The sequence below is a fragment of the Tupaia chinensis genome, unplaced genomic scaffold, assembly GCF_000334495.1.
Source record: "Tupaia chinensis unplaced genomic scaffold, TupChi_1.0 Scaffold000410_1, whole genome shotgun sequence".
Lineage (NCBI taxonomy): Eukaryota > Metazoa > Chordata > Mammalia > Scandentia > Tupaiidae > Tupaia > Tupaia belangeri.
Genome location: NW_006159915.1, coordinates 3,765,180 through 3,782,900, shown reverse-complemented (window position 1 = coordinate 3,782,900; position 17,721 = coordinate 3,765,180). Strand labels below are relative to the sequence as shown.

Sequence of the window (17,721 nt, the reverse complement as noted above, 5' to 3'; positions counted from 1 at the left end):
AAGGTGCAGGGTCCAGGACTTGAACTACATTTGACTATGTGGAGTTCAGCAACATAACCGTTATGCCATCTGCTGGTCCCAGTTATGCTAACTCTTTACTCTCCCACTTTAATCATTCTCTACTCTCTTTCTCTCTCTCTTTTGGTAACAGCTTTATTGAGATATAACTCTTATAAATTCATTCGTGTAAAAGTTTACAAATTAAAAATGCATAATAATTGAAAAAAATTCACTGGTTATTGCCATATTTACAGAGTTGTACAGTGATCACTATGATTTTAGAAGGCCAATAAGATCACCCCCCCCTTTTTTTTAGAGAAATTTTTGCTGTAGGGTACATGTGCTTGCTGGACAGACAGAAAGAGAGAGAAATCATGGCCTAGGGGGGATGGCCACACCACAATCCCTTCTCCATTCTCCTCTTGGGATTCTGGGCATGCACACACGCATGCCCCTCATAAATTTCTAGCTGCTGGGTTGAGGACTTAAACTGTGGTCAACTATGTGGGAGTCCAGGGCTTTAACTGCCATGGCATCTGCTGCTGATGCCTTCTTGAATCAATCATTGACCTGAGCATGTGTCTGGGACTCTTGCCCTAAATTTTTCCCTTAAAAAATGCACGTGGGGTGCTTGCTTTGGCAGCACATATACTAAAATTGGAATGATACAAAGAAAATTAGCATGACCCTGTGCAAGGATGACATGCAAATTCGTGAAGTGTTCAATATTTTTTAAAAAAATGCATTTAGGAGGCCAGCAAGTAATGTGCGGATCTGTCCTAGTTACTACTTGAGTGTGTGTGTGTGTGTGTGTGTGTGTGTAAGAGGCTGGAGATCAGGATTTACAAAAACTTAGACAAAAAAGATTTGATGTGCTTTCAGGTTGCTGAATATATCTGGTTCTAAAAGCTCCACGCCCAACTCTTCCATATCTCACCCTACCCATCTTTTCATCCAGCTGTTCATTTGTATCCCTAATGTTCTTTACAATCAATGAGTAAGTGTAAATATTTCCCTGGGCTCTGTGAGCCATCCTACTTAAATAATTGAACCAAATGAATGGGTATGAGACCCCCAGTTTGTAGCCATTTGGTCAGAAGTAGGAGTTACTGCCTGTGATTGACACCTAAAAGTGGGGGGCAGTTTTGTGGGTCTGAGTCCTCAACTTATGGTTTCTGACATTATTTCCAGACAGATAAGTTTCAGATTGAATTATTGGATACCCACATATCTGGTCACACAAGTGTTATATGTGTGAATAGACAGATAAATGCTAGTTTTTTTTTTCCTTTGTAAATATGTATTGGAATGTCATTCTTTTTTATGAGGAAATTTGTCTGAATAATATTCCATCATATGGATATAACACATTTTGTTTATGCATTCATTGGCTCATAGATACTTAGGTTGTTTGTACTTCTTGGCTATTATGAATAATGCTGCTAAGAACCTTGTGAACAAGTGTTTGTGTAGACATATGTTTTATTTCTCTTGGGCATATACTTAGAAGTAGGATTGCTGGGTCATACAGAAACTCTGTGTTTAGTCATTTGAGAAACTAACTGCCAGACAATTTTCCAAAGTTGCTGCTCTGTTTTTCATTCCCATTAGCTGTGTTTGAGGGTTCCACTTTCTCTGTATGTATCCTTACCTATACTTGTTTTCTGTCTGATTTTTAGCCATCCTACCAAGGATGAAGCTGTGTCTCATTGTGGTTTAGTCTGCATATCTCTGATGACTAATGATATTAAGAATCTTTTCATGTACTTCTTGATTATCTACTTTCTTATCTATTTAGACCCTTTGCCCAATTTTTAATTGTTTTTTTAAAAATTATTATTATTGAGTTGTAAAAGTTCTTTATACATTCTGGAAACAAGTTTCTTACAAATAAATTATTTGCAAGTGTTTTCTCTCATTCTGTTGGTTGATTTTTTGCTTTCTTGATAATGTTCTCTGAAGCACAAATGTTTTTAATTTTGTTCAAATTTAACTATTGGATTGTTGGGAAAGTCATGATGCATTTTTTCATAGAAAAACAGAAAAATACATCATGACTTCCCCAATGAACTAATATTATTTCTTCAGTTGCCTGTAGTCTTGGCATATTTAAGAAACCATTGTTTAATCCAAGGCATGAAGATTACTCCTGTGTTTTTCCCAAAGTGTTGTTCTACTCTCACTAATTTTTTTTTTTTTGAGAGATTTCTGCTATAGGGCATGTGTGCTTACCAGAGAGACAGAGAGAGACAGAGAGACAGAAAGTGAGAAATCACCCCCTGGGGGGATGGCCATGCTGCAATCTCTTCTCCTCCATTCTCCTTTCAGGATTTTGGGCATGCACGCACACACACACGGCATGAAGTTAAGCCGCTGGGCCTGGGACTCAAATCTTGGCTGACTTCGTGTGAGTCCAGAGACATAACTATATGCCATCTTCTGGTCCCCCTCTCTCTCTTTTATAATAATTAGGACTATCTACCTATTTTGAATAAATAAAACACTAACTTTGAGTCCTAGATTCTCATTTGCCAATTATAAACTCATATGCAAATTGCATTACACTTTTCTAAACCTGTTTCTTCTTCTCTGAAACTGAGCAAATTAATAGAAGTATCTATCTTGTGGTAATGTTTTATTTATTCACTTTTTATTTTTTTTTGCTACAGGACATGTGTGCTCGCTGGAGAGACAGAAAGAGAGACCGAAAGCGAGAAATCACCCTTCAACGGTAATGTCCATGCTGCAATCCCTTCTTCTCCATTCTCCTCTCAGGATTTTGGGCACACATGCATGTGCACCTGGCATGAGTTTCAAGGTGCTGGGTCTGGGACTCCAACCACAGTGAGAATCCAGCTCCTTAACCACTATGTTACCTGCTGGCCCCTGTAGTAATGTGTCAATGCTCCAGTGAATTGCTGTTTGTCAAAGTTTTTAACACAATGTCTGGCACATGTAAGTGCTTGACAAATGTTTAGTTCTTAGTGACCACAAAGTGTAGCTTCCTAGTATTTCCTCAACTCTAGCTTCAACATATCCATATTTAGCCTTACTTTTATATCAGAACAAAGGTGTAATCGGCTTTTGCTATCTACTACAAATAATATATAATCACAGTTTCATTGTTTAACAGATACATTCTATTATCTAAAATTGTGAGGAATGCTTTCCAAGTTGTAACTTCTGAGTGCATTCTTATATTTATGTTATGTATGATATTACATTATATTGGTCGTTTTAGCATTACCATGTAAGCATGTTTTCCATTAGATGTAATTAGGGTGATTTTTACAATGCATTATATAAATCAGAATGTAATACAACTATTAATTTGGATAATAACAACAGCCTGTAAAATAGATGAAAAAGGAAAGAGTCCACCAAGATACTATGTTTCCATGTAATTATACTGTCCATTTATTTGTGAAATAAATGACCAGCTAACAGTGTCATCTACATTAAGCAATGATAATTCTTCATGAATGCTGTTGGGAGTCATTTAAAGCTCCTTTGGGAGTTGTTCTGAATACTTCACTTTCTTCTGATAGATCAATAATGTGAACCATACCCCAAGGGTATTTCAAGAGTCTGGCTAGTAAACTTCATTTCCAGTCTACTTCTGGGTCAGTGATTCTCAGACATTAGTTGTATCAGAATCACTTAGAGGGTCTGTTAAAACACAGATGCTGGGCCTCCCTCCAGAGTTTCCGCTACAGTAGTCTTTCAGTGGGGCCTAAGACTTTTTATTTCTAACGATTTCCAAGGTATTTTGAAACTATTGGTTGGGGGGGGGCTCACTTTAAGAATTACTTCTAGGGCCAGCAGGTGGCATGGTAGTTAAAGTGCTGGACTCCCCCATGACTGACTGCAGTTCAAGTCCCAGGCCTGGCGGCTTGCTTTCTCATTTCCTTCTCTGCCTCTCTCCAGTGACGATACATGCCCTATAGTGAAATTAAAAGAAACAATGCAGTAATATATACAATTAAATAATGTTTTTTAAAAAAGGAATTACTTATGTAGTACACGATTTTATTTCTGCCTTAAGGCATGCACACTCGCTAGAAAGAGAGAGAGAGACAATACCGTGATAGGGAAAATGAGAAATCACCCCCCATGAGTGATGGCCATGACTCAGTCTCTTCTCTATTCTCCTCCCGGGATCTTGGGAGCATGCTCACACACCCAGTGTGATTTTCAAGCCACTGAATTCAGGACTTGAACTGTGGTTAACCATGTGGGAGTCTGGTGATTTAACCGCTATACCATCTGCAGCCCCCCCTATAGTGCATAATTAACAAATGTTAAGAATTTACAGTCTACATTTCTCAATTGGCCAGCATCCAGTGAATTCCGTGGGTCTTCTAGATATTGCCAAATATACTAGGACTCCTTAGAGGATCTGTGGAACTCCAAATATCTCATAGATCCTTTGGAGTTCTAGATAAAGCTGGAAGTATTTGAAAAATTGGGAGGATAACATTTCTCAAATTTCTGGGAAACTCCACTCACTTTTGAGCGTAGACCTTAGGGTCTCTTCAGTCTAACTATTGGGTATTCAGGAAAGTTATGATGCATTTTCCAATGACCTAATAACTATGTGCTTGGTCCAGCTGATTTTGTTTTGATTTACTCTCCTGTGCAGAGCAGACCCTCTAACTGGCTTCTAGAATTGCCCTCCTACCTTTGTAAGGTCTGTTCTTGTTGGTTTTAGGTAATTAATTAATTAAAACTTTTTCTCTCTTTATCCTGATAGAGCGTGTGTGCATATATGAGAAGGAGAGAGAGAGACAGACAGCAGACAGAGAGAGAGAGAGAGAAGCACCCGCCATAGGGTCTAACAGATCTGTTTGATACACTCCTGAATTTACAACCATTTTCAATGAGTTTTATGATTAATTTGCTCTCTGTTCCTTCCCAGAACTAACTAACCTGCCAGAATGGCAGGTTTTTCTTCCATTTACCTCCTTCAGCAGTCAGTTTTGTCTTTCCAGCTAACAGGGGTAGGCCTATGACTGAGACTTGGGCAATTTCTTTGATCTTGCTTTGGAGATGGAGTGCAATCTACTCCAAGCAAATGTTATTGGAGCAAGTTCCCCTTTAATAAAGACTCATAATACTGGAAAAGTTTAATTCCGTGGCCACCGTTAACCATTACCTCTGCAACATAGAAAAAGATTGTCTTCAGTATTGTGCCAAGATACAAAGAGAAATAGAGCCAAATAAAGAAAACCTAATGACATTTTTTGAGCTGAATGTCTGTCTGTCTGATCATAGCAATGCCACTGTCATTCTGAACTACCTGAAGCCAGTTGATTTTTAATTTAAGTAAACTAGTTTAAGTTGCATTTCTGTCCTTTGCAACTCAAAGTCCTCACTATATATTTTCTGAGATTAATTCATAATCAGAGATTATTTTTATTAAGAAGATTGGAGTCGGGCCAGTTAGTGGCATGGTGGTTAAGGTGGCTAGGTCCCACATGGCTGACCACATGTTTAGAGTCCCAGACCTAGTGACTTGAAAAACACATTGGGGGTATGTGCATATGTGTCCAAAATCCTGAGAAGAGAATGGAGGAGAAGGAATTGCAGCATGGTCATCCTCCTTCAGGGGTGCTTTCTCACTTTCTCTCTCTCTTTTTTTCTCTCTCTCTGTCTCACTCTAGAGAGCACATACACCCTATAGCAAACTAGAAAAAGGAAAAACAAAAGATTAGGGTCAGCAGTATTGGCACAATTGCTAATGCAATGCTCTGTGAGGCTGAACCCACATAAGAAGAGAAGGGATTGTGGCATGCCGATCCCCTGGAAGATAATTTAAGTCTCTCTCTGTCTCTCCAGCAAGTGCACTTGCCCTATAGCAAAAATCTTTAAAATAATAATAATAATAAAAAGAATACCCTGGATTTCTTATATCTGGTGGTTTCTTTGTGCGTACTGTGCTGCTGAGGCTGGGGATAGATGGCAGCATGAGGATTATATTGGGGGTATCTATTCCTTTCTCTGTCATGGAAGAAATAAACAAATATTTTTTTAAAAAGTTACAGTATTGCATATATGCTATAACCAGACTATATTCATAGTCTTTCAGTGAAATATTGGCCATGATGTTTTGAGACTTACTCAGATACTACTAGTACTAAAACCTGTCAAAGAAAACTGAGAAGTTGGCAAGTCATAAAAAAAATAATAATAATAAAAAAAAAAGATGTCGAAAGTGTCACTGATTTATTTTACAACTATTAGGATATATATACAAGTCACAGAATATACGAGTGAGCTGGGATGATGTTTATATTAGGGAAAACTCCAAAATAAAAAAAAGAAAAAGTGTAGGGCTGGACCTGTAGCACAGTGGCTAAAGACTATGCTTAGGGAGCCACATCCCACTTAACTAGTTGTGGTTCAAATCCCAACTTTGGCAGCTTGAAAAACAGGCTGGGTGCATGTGCGTGTGTGCCCCAAATCTTGATGGGATGAAAATATGGAGAAAATAAGATTATCACATGAGCATGCCCCATTGAGGGGTTCTCGCTCTCCCTCTCTTTCTTTCTTAGAGAGTGCATGCCCCCTCCAGCAACGCTTTTTTTTTAAAAAAAGCATGTCCCCTCAAAGTTCTCAAATTTAGAATCAACTTTTCTTTCTTTTCTTCTTCTTCTTGAGAATGTGAGAAAGTATCTCCCAAGAGGGATGACCATACCATGATCACTTCTCCTCCATTTTCCTCTTGGGATTTTGGGCACTTATGCACCTATGCCTGGCCTATTTTTCTAGTCACTGGGTCTGGACCTCAAACAGTTCAGTTGGCCATATGGGATCTAGCTGCCTTAACACCATGCCACCTGGTTGGCCCTGTAAATATCATTTAACCAACATAAATTTATACTACTTATGGAAATGCCATTAAGGTATTTTCACTTATCTTTATAGTGTTTCAATGCTTGACTATAGTTTGAAGAAATTAGAGTTAAGGTACTTGAAATACCTGCAACGACTAAATGGTGGCCATAAATAGTTCATGTTGAGAGTGATGACAGTGTTTACCTTTGAATTTTGGCTTTTATTTTTTTTTTCTTGAAGTTTATTCATTTACTTCTTTCAAAACAAGAGTGATGGGGGAGAGAGAAGAAGGGAGAGAGACAACACTCTCAGCAGGGTGTTGATGCTGTGATCCACCCCCGTCTTCAGCCAGCCCTTGGATCATGGACAAGAGTGTACCTGGCCTACTCAGGGAGGTCTTCAGACGTGAACTGGGAACCTTCCCATGTGGGCTTACTTTATAGAACTTTTACTACTGTGCCACGGTCTGTCCCTGAACCTTGGATTTTCAAATGTTCTTTCATGAACTGCCCATATTATATTTTACGTAGCCACATAGCGAACAAATCAAACTACTGTTTATATAGCTAGCTTCGGCTTTAAATTGTTTTTGCTGTATAAGTGAATGCTCTTCCGTTTGGGCTTGCAGGCTCTCACATGATACCAAGTCTTGATCTAACCCCAGCCTCACAGAGATGGGGACTCTCATCCCCGCTTGATGCAGCTCAAGGCAGACTCGTCTCTTTGCCTTGTCCGTCCAGTAGTTCTCATTAATCTAAGAAAAACTCATCTTGATTTCTGCCTCCATGGAACTTCTGCTCCTCAATTAGCATGACCTGGGATAGAATATGGGGAAAGTTGAGGATAGGGTGTCTCATAACCCACAGACTGTGAGAACCCATCAGTGATAGGCTGCCTCGATGATGGCTCTTACTCCAGGAAGAGCAATTAGTTAATGCAATTGACAAGAAGATTATTTGAACTTTAAGAGTTCAATTCACATACCATGCTATCAGGCCTTTCTTTAAAATGGTGAAATTTTGTTTCTGATAGAATTCTATGACTTTTGTCAAAAACATTACTGATTTTCTTCTATGATTTGTCTTCCACATGTAAAGATTTTGGTTCTCTTGTGAGTTGTTGATAGGTTCAGCAACTTGTTAAGTTTTTTTTTTTTTTTTTGAATTGAAACATAAACTTTTCTCTCTTCCTGACCCTTTTGCAATTGGAAAATATTTGTGAGAATTCTTATTTTGTGACAGAATGGTTATTTGCATAAATTCAATAATACAAAAGTATCTGTTGCCTTGCATCAGAAATTAAATTCTTATGGGGCTTTGTGCAAATAACAGACGAAATTGAGATTAACCTAATATTTTTGCAGATAAGTTAGTTTGTACCTCTCTTTAGTAAAAGGGGGAACGGAGAGAGAAAAGATGTTTCAGAATAAAATTACAGTGCACTTGACACTAGATTCTCGCTTTGCCCGTATTTTTAGTTTAAGATATTTTGTGAATCAATAAAATGTGAAAACGAGTTTAGTATGGAAGTAGGGAGGGGAAAGGGGAAGAAAAAAGCAAGTAAAATTATGCCTAATTGACAAAAAATTGAGAAGCTATTTGCTGATGATAAGGTATAGAGTAATAACTTTGTCTTGACTGACATGCATGGTATTTGTGCCGGAAAAAGAAATGTATACTGTAAAGACATGTGATTAAATGTAAATAAATAAATAAATAAATAAAGTTAATAACAATAATAATAAAACACACACACACACACACACACACATACACACACACACAATGAGGCCTTTCCCTGTGGTATAGTGATTAAGGGAGTTAGATCCCACATAGCCAACTTCAGTTTGAATCCTGGTCCCAGTGATTTGGGAAAAATGCTGGGTGATTGTGAGCACATGCCCAAAATAACAACAGGATGGAGAAACGCAGAAGGGATTAGGGAATGACCACACCTTTTTGGAGGATGCTCTCTCCCTCTGTCTTTCTCTCTGGTGGCACATGTATCCTCTGGCAATAATTAAAAAAACAAACAAACGAACAAAACCCCACAAAATAGAAATGTAAGAATTGTAAAGAGGCAGAAAATAATGTCAATTGCCAACATTTTTTAGATAGTAACTAAAACAAAAGGAAAAAAAGCATTCCTATAGTTGTGTTTGATTTTAAAATAGTTGATAGTATAAAACATAACTGGGGCCAGCCAGTGGTGTGGTGCTTGAGGTACTGGATTCTCACATGTCTGACCATGGTTCCAGTCTCAAACCTGGTGGCTTGCTTTCTCACTTTCCCCCTCTCTCTCTCTGATGAGTGGATATGACCTGTAGCAAATAAAATAATAATAAGATTAAAATACAATAGCTTTTAAAAACTAATGTATAACACAACCCATCTGTATCTCTCGTTCTCCATTTGTAAAATGAATCAATAGCCCATGGTGTCAACCTAAAAAAAGGGTCAGGGCCTAGTAAGAAAAATGAAAACAATTTATTTGAGCCAAGGCTTAGGACAATTCACCTGAGTGACACAAATTCCTGGAGCTGAGAACATGTGCACTGAAAAATGGTCACAAAGAAGACTAGTTTTATAATTTAGGGGAAGAAGAAGGGAGGTTATAAATTCCTTGACAGAAATTTACGTTGGCTTATTAAGAATAACACAGGCAACTGATTAGCTATACCTTTTTACATCGTGAACTTGAGAACATTGCAATGAAAAAAGAGAGAGGGTCACATTGCAGGTCAGTTTGTTTACACAGTTGTAGGAATAACCAATGCCTCAGGCTTATGCCTTACTCAGGTCTTTAAAATGTAAATAGATTGGGGCCAGCAGGTGGCATGGTGGTTAAAATGCTGGGCTCCTACATGCCTGACTGTGGTTCGAGTCCCGGATCTTGCAACTTGAAAATCATGCCAGGCACATTTGTGTATATGCTCGAACTCCAAAGAGGAGAATGAAGAAGGGATTGCAGCATGGACATTTCTTCCTAGGGGATGATTTCTCGATTTCCTTTTCACTGTCTCTTTCTTTGGTGAGGGAATGCATCCAATGGCAAAGAGCTTAAAGAAGTGTCAATGGGTCTTGCATTAAACGTACTGCTCTGAATCACTTATAGAGTATAGGATCCCCTTTGCTGCAGTTTCATTTTCAGTGGTTTCAGTTACTGATGTCCACCATGGCCCAAAGATATTAAGAGAAAATCCAAGAAATGAAAAACTCATGTTTTAAAGTTTTATTTCATTTGTTTCTCAGAGAGGTGTTTAATTTTTTTTATTGTTTTTGTTTTGTTTTGTTTTGTTCTTTTGCTTTAGGGCACATGTGCTCACCAGAGACAGAAACCACCGCTCAGGGGGAAGACCACACCACAATCCCTTTATCTCTATTCTCTCAGGATTTTGGGCGCACACGCACATGTGCTCAGCATGACTTTTAAGCTGCCAGGTCCAGGACTTGAACTGCTGTTGACTACATGGGAGTTCAGTGATATAACCATTATGCCATCTGCTGGTCTCAAGTTTTAAAGTTTTACATTGCACCCTGTTCTGAATAGTGTGATAAAATCTCATGCCATCCCTCTCCATCCCACCTAGGGTGGGAATCCTTTCCTTTGTCCCACATATTCACTCTGTATACTCTATGCGCTATCAGTCTCTTAGCTGTCTTGGTTATCAGACTGAAAAAATGTAGTGTATACAGGATTCAGTGCTATTCATGATTTTAGGTCCACTGGGGGTCTTGGATGCTATCTCCTGTGAATTAGTGAGGGGAACCACTATGTACTGAACTATGCATTCCCTAGGATATATATAAACTTGAATTTTTAAATTGATTTATTTATTTAATTTTGTCAGAGGATGCATGAGTTTTCCAGAGACAGAGAGACAGAGAGGAAGAGTAAAAACACCCCTCAAAGGGTGTCATGCCACAATCCCTTCTCCTCCATGTACAATCCAGCTCCCTTAGCTACAAGGCCATGAGCCGACTTGGTTTTAAAGTATCAGTAACATTTTAGTAAAGTTCAAGAAAACAAAATGGAGGGACCAGCAGTTGGCATAATGGCTATGTCTCTGGACTCCCATGTAGGTGACCGCAGTTTGAGTCCCAGACCCAGTGTCTTAAACTCATGCTGGGCGCATATGCGTACATGCCCAAGATCCTGAGCAGAGAATGGAGGAGAAGGGATTGTGGTGTGGCCATTCTCCCTGGCAGGGGGGTTGGGGGAGTATGTGTGTGTGTGATTTCTCACTTTCTGTCTCTCTGTTTTTCTGGTGAGTCCATGCTACCTACAAAACAAAACAAAACAAAACAAAAAAAACACACAAAAGGGGGTTGTTTCTCTGTGGAATCATCATTGGTATGCCACTAGTACAACCCCTCAACTTAATTGCATCAACTTAATTTTTAGAAAATTCTTTAGTAGGGCCCATTGTCACAAATATATATTTACCTAAATAATTTAAAAAAAAAACTTTACATAGGGACCATTAGGTGTGATGGGGGTCAAGACATTGGACTCCCACATGGCCTGCCATGATTCAAGTCCCAGACCTGGAGGCTTGAAAATCACACCGTGTACATGTGCATGGTGTCCAAAATCCTGAGAGGAGAATGGAGGAAAACAAACTGTGGCATGGCCACAACTATCTCTGCTGGGGGATAATTTCTCACGTTCCTTCTCTGCCTTCCTCCAGCAAGAGCATGCACCCTATGGCAAAAACCTAATAAAACAAACAAACAAAACTTTACATTTTATTACATTTGCAATAAGATGGAGCTTCTGGGGCCAGTAGGTGGCATGGTAGTTAAGGTGCTGGACTCCCGCATGGCTGACCATGGTTCAAGTCTGGACTTTGCAGCTTGCTTTCTCACTGTCTTTTCTTCCTCTCTCTCTGGTCAAATTTAAGAAAAAAAAAAAAAAAAAGAATGGAACTGCTAAAGTTGACAGTATTTATTAGGGGGAAATTCAGCACAGAAGCGAATGAGTTTCTTTTCTCAACTCCTTCACAATGCAGTTGAAGACATTCCCACTGCAGCTGCTGCAGTCACTTCTGTATTCAGATGGTAGTATAAATGACTTTCTTTCTTTTTGACTAGAATGCATGGAATGTATGGTAATTTGTGAAATACGTTTCCATTTTTCAGTATGAGTCTCTATATCTCAATCTATGAGGCACTATATGGTGGTCTGAAGGTAACACCTGCACCCTATCAGTCTGCCTAGCCTCTAAACAAGAAACATCCCTCAAGTAGAGTATCAGATTTCTATGGCACTGAAGAGACAACTCTCTAACTTTTCTATGATTAATTATACCCGTAGATGTACCCTTTCCCTGATATTCTAACTCCACTGAAGACTTTTCATTAAGTACATCTTCCTTCACACACGCTTTGGGCATAGCATACTGTCCTCCAGGTGCAAGGGTGGGAAATTGCAGGCTGGAGGCAAAAAAGAGTGCATTTTCTCTCCCTTCTTGCTTTTTAGGAGCCCAGGTTTGTCCAGCATGAAAATGCAGGTGAACCCAACCACGTGTGTTTGCAGGGAGACTTTTCCCACGGACCATGCACCATCTGGCACCATTGGCCCTTGTGGGAATTCCATGGCTTCCAATTCCAAAGCCTCCATCTTCCCAGTCATAGCTGCAACTCTGGCCCAGGAGGCCAATATAGCCTCTGGGATAGAGGTAGTCACCATACTATATTAACTCCCTCAAGGAGAACAACAGGCTCTTTGGGGTTAGGCAAAGCCTTTGTACATGTAGGAGTGACGTTAGGAAAATCAGTCATTTCAAAACATAGCCTTTCCTCAGAACTTTTCAGGGGTATTTTTCTCCTTGACCACTTTTAATTTTATAATGATGTCTTAATCCTGGCCTCTGTTGCTGTGGCAGAAATATTCTTGTGATTTGGGTAAGCAAAGACACATGGTCTCTTACATGCATTGAATTTCTGGCCTTTGGAGCTCAGCTTTAATTGTTGGCACCAGACTCGTACAATGTCTTGTTGAAGCCAGTTGATTGGTGGCAGTCGAGGCGGTAATGGAGGATGTGGCATCTTATTCTGAACTAATATGCTGTCCTTGCATTGCACCTTCTCCTTTGAATAGGAAACTTTGTTATCTTTCACAGATCTTTTTCATTTTTTCTCCTTTGATGAGGTTGTTGGTTACTTAGCAGATGTGCATGGTTGACTAGAAGCCAGTGTTGCTCTTCAGTTTCTTCTGATACTTTTTCCAGTTTGGGGATTCGTGCATCCTTAATTTCTCTGTGGATTTCCATTCTTTGCCTCTTGCATTTTCCATGCTTGGAAAAGTAGATGAGGTTGGTAAACAAAAAGTCTTACTTCCAAAATGACCCCGGCCTTTGATTACTTTTTTTTTTTTTTTTTTTTTTCTGGAGAGGCTTTTGCTATAGGGTGTGTGTGCTCATCAGAAAGACAGAGACAGAGAGACAGAAAGTGAGAAATCACCCCCCCCCCCCAGGGGAGATGGCCACACCACAGTCCCTTCTCCTTTCTCCTCTCGGCATCTTGGGCACACATGCACACACGCCCGGCATGAGTTTAAGCCACCGGATCCAGGACTCAAACCGTGGTCGACTACATGGGAGTCCAGCAAAATAGCCATTATGCTAACTGCTGGTCTCTTGATTACTTTTGTAAATAAAGGGGGAATAATTTATTCCCTGAACTATTATCCTATAAAGGGCTTACACAAAAGCATTCATTTCCTAAATTGAGTCTCTATAATATTTTATAGATGTAATACTGATGGTATTCAATTATTTTAAGTCACTTTGCAAAATATTTTACAACTTACTACTGTTGCTATTTTCACATATGATCACTTTTTGGGTGATTTCTTGTTTTTCACTATTTTGTTTGCTTGATTCATTTTTTTTTTTAAATTTACCAGAGGACATGTGTACTCATTAGAGAGAAACAGAGAGAGGGAGAGGGGAAGGGAGAAAGCACCTCAGAATGGGGTGTAGTTACATTGCAATCCCTTCTCCATTTTTTTTGTTCTCTCAGAATTTGAGAGACACATATACATGCATCTGGTGTGGTTTTCAAACTACTAGGGCTAGGATTTGAACTGGTGGTCTGCCATTTGGGATCTGGCTTCCTTAACTAGTAGGCAATGGAGTTGGCCCCTCTGAGTGATTTCTTTCTTGTTATTTACTAATACTGGGCTGCTAATCATAATTTAATCTTCTTCATAAAAATTTTTTTTTTTTGGACAGGTTTTTGCTATAGGGCGCATGTGCTCACCAGAAAGACAGAGAGAGATAGAGAGACAGAAAGCGAGAAATTGCCCTCTATGGGGATGGCCACACCACAATCCATTCTCCTCCATCCTCCTCTCGGGATCTTGGGCATGCACGCACACACGCCTGGCATGAGTTTTAAGCCGCCAGGTCTGGGACCTGAACTGCAGTCGACTACATGGAAGTCCAGCAACAGCCATTTCACCAACAGCTGGTCCTGTTCTTAAAATTATTTTTAATCCACGACATGTGTCCAGTTGGTGACTATTTCCTTGTTGATAATATCGATGACTTTCCCAAATAACCCAGTTCTAATCCCTAGTTATTGGTCACAAAACAGGAATTAGTAGCATTATCAATAGTAAGAAAATATAATAATTTGAGTCATATAAGTTTCTGACTATTTAATAAATATGCTGCTATTGGGCCATTGGAAAAGTCATGATACATTTTTGCATAGAAAAAATATGTCATGACTTTTCCAATGACCTAGTAGTTTGATGTTTGAGTGATTGAACTTAGTTGTCAATAATACCATCATCTAACTTGGATATTTCAGTTTTTTTACTTCAGGTTGATGATTTGCTTAATCCAACTGACTTTTTCCAAGTTAGTTTATGATTATTTGTTTAGCAAGTGGGTGAGTTAAAGGTCAAAGAAAGAAAAGCTACCCTCTCACTCATAGGTACAATAAAACCATAAAGTCATTAAGATGAGTGAAGTAGTCTAACAGCCAGTAACTACTGAGGTGGCCAAGGGATAATTAGGACACCTGGTCTAAGGGAAACTAAACTGAATGCAGAACTTAACTTTGCTCTTTGTAGACATGAAGATAAAATGGAATCATGACATATTGCAAATCATATCTGTGTATCAAGAGGAAAAAACTCTTCCCTACTTTGTATTTTGGATATTAAATAAGGCAAGTTCAGAAAATTTGTGGAAAAATTAATTTAAGGCATGAATTTATTTTGTGTAGCTTTTATGCACTTTTCATGAACTTTTCAAAAATCCCCTCATAGATTCCTCGGGGATCTTAATTGGTATAGAAATGGAATAGAAAGAGAGAGGGAAAATGAGAAATCATTTTCTCGGGGAAAGGCTATGCCAAAATCCCTTTTCCTCTATTCGCATCTTAGGATTTGGGGCATGCATGGACATGCACTGATAAGATTTTTCAGGTTACCAGGTCTGGGACTTGAACTGTGATTTGGTTATGTAGGAACCTGGCCCTCTAACCACCACATCACCTGCTGACTCTCAAAGTAAATTTTTTTGTTTTTTGCCATAGGGCGCGTACGCTTGCCAGACAGACAGAGAGAGACAGAGAGACAGAAAGCGAGAAATCGTCCCCCAGGGGGGATGGCCACGCCGCAATCCCTTCTCCTCCATTCTCCTCTCGGGATCTTGGGCACACACGCACACGTGCCCAGCGTGTTTTAAGCCACCGGGTCCAGGATGCGAACCACGGTCGACTACGTGGGAGTCCAGCTACATAGCCATTATGCTAACTGCTGGTCTCGTAATTTTTTTAGTTGCCAGAGGAGACCGGGGGGGGGGGGGGAGAGAGAACTCATTCCCCAATGGGGCATGGTCACCCTAGAATCCCTTCTCTAATTCTCCATCTTCTTGGGATTTTAGACACATGCCCATTATGTTTCTCAGGCCTCTGGGACTGGGATTCTAAGCATGGTCGGCCATGTGGGACCTGGTTTCCTCACCACTAGACTATGGGACTGGCTCCAAAGCAAATTTTTAAAAAGGAATAATCTGTATTTTAGTACTACAAAAGAACAGCATAAAATGTTAATTTACAGTCCTGTGAAGTCATTTCTATCAGCAACTGGAGTGTCTTCCAGGTTGACAGATGACTGATGAACTGCTTTGATATAGACAATCAGCTTATATCGTTGGGACATTGGTCTTTTGCCATTTCTATTCCTATATTTCCTAAAATAATTTTGAAAACTATGTCTCTCTCAAACATCTTTACATTAATATCTAAAATTTTCACAGAAAGTTTAAAAAGCTAAAAAAACTCATAATTTTAAAAATATTTTAACTACAATAGTTTAAAATTGAAACTCTTACAGTGTTTGAAAGCATAAAAGATAATTTAAATACCAAATAGATTTGATAGCCCCATTTAAAATACACGAAGAGGGCCAGCCAGTGGCATGATGGTTAAGATGGCTACATTCCACATGGCCAGCTGTGGAGTTTGACTACCAAACCAGTTGGCTTGAAACACAGGCTAGGAGTGTATGCTCCAAATCTCAAAAGAAGAGATGGAGTGGAAGGGATTGTGGCATGATCATTCCCTGTTGGGGATGTCCTTTCACTTTTCCTTTCTCTGTGTCTTTTTTTCTCTTTCTCTGGTTAGTGCATTCACTCTCTAATGAAGTAAAATCATGCAAAGGATGGCTCATTCAATGTGTTGATGAAAGCACTTGGAAGAAAATAAATTATCTACACCTATCACCTCTTCACTAAAAATGTAAGATAAAATACATAAACAACATTTCCTTTAATAGTCAGTAATTTTACATTGTTCCTTGTTCTCTTTGAACTCATATTTTCATTCTACTTCCAGAATAGAATTATCTTGGGGGATGAATTATTATTGGAACAATTATTGGTATTTCATTGATCAAAATAATCCTATTGCATAAATCTACAGAGATTATTTTGGGGCTGGCCTCATCATACAGTGGTTAAACACCACGTGTGGAGAGCTGTATTTCACATGGCTGACCACTGTTTGAATCCTGGCCTGGACAGCTTGGAAAATACACTAGGGCTTATATGTGTGCATGCCAAAATCCCAACAAGATAGAGAAATAAAGGACAAGGGATTGCAATATAACCATATCCCACTGGAGGTTGCTTTCTCCCTCGCTCGCTCTCTGTCTCTGACTCTGTGAGTGCACACACTCTCTGGCAATTTTTTAAAAAAATAATTATTTATTTAATTTTCGTTATCATTATCATTTTTTTTTAATCTGTTACAGGGCATGCTTGCTCACCAGAAAGACACACACACACACACACACACACACAGAGAGAGAGAGAGAGAGAGAGAGAGAGAGAAAATGAAAAAGCAAACCACTAGGTCCAGGACTCAAACCACAGTTGGCCATGTGGGAATCTAATGCCTTAACTGCCATGCCACCTGCTGGAACGTTCTGGCAATTTTTTTAATAAAAATAAATTACTTTGAAATTATCCTTGGTTAATATTTCTTTCTGTTCACATGTTTCCCCTTCATACTTCCCTTTGTGTTAGGTATTGTGGAAGTGGTTGTAGACATGTTTTGGGGAACTAGCTAAGAGGAAGTTGAATTCAGGAGAAGTTTACCGTGTATTTAATTGGTTATATATTTATAAGATTGACATTCATTTCTGTGTGTATTAAATAACAGCTAGACATTTATACCACTTAGCAGTGACACCTACACCAATCAACTCATCTGAATTCTTGACACGAAGGTGCAGGAATAGAGGTTGAGTGACGATACGAATGCAGTGCAGGTACCCCAGCATGTAGGTGGTAGAAAAGAAACAAAGTTGAAATTAATGGAGGCAGAAGCTAGTTTTTGTCAGCAAAAGATTTCATTCTCATAA

At 39.2% G+C, this 17,721-nt stretch overlaps 1 non-coding gene and 1 pseudogene across 1 annotated transcript; one reads left to right on the top strand and one right to left on the bottom strand.

Moving 5' to 3' along the window:
• Window positions 1-627: 627 nt before the first annotated feature.
• On the top strand, window positions 628-733 carry LOC114008895 (U6 spliceosomal RNA). Its single transcript, XR_003550379.1, has one exon. It is a non-coding gene; the product is annotated as a U6 spliceosomal RNA (small nuclear RNA).
• Window positions 734-7,586: 6,853 nt separating this feature from the next.
• LOC114008889 (developmental pluripotency-associated protein 4-like) lies at window positions 7,587-16,017 on the bottom strand (annotated as a pseudogene).
• Between the last annotated feature and the right edge of the window lie 1,704 nt (window positions 16,018-17,721).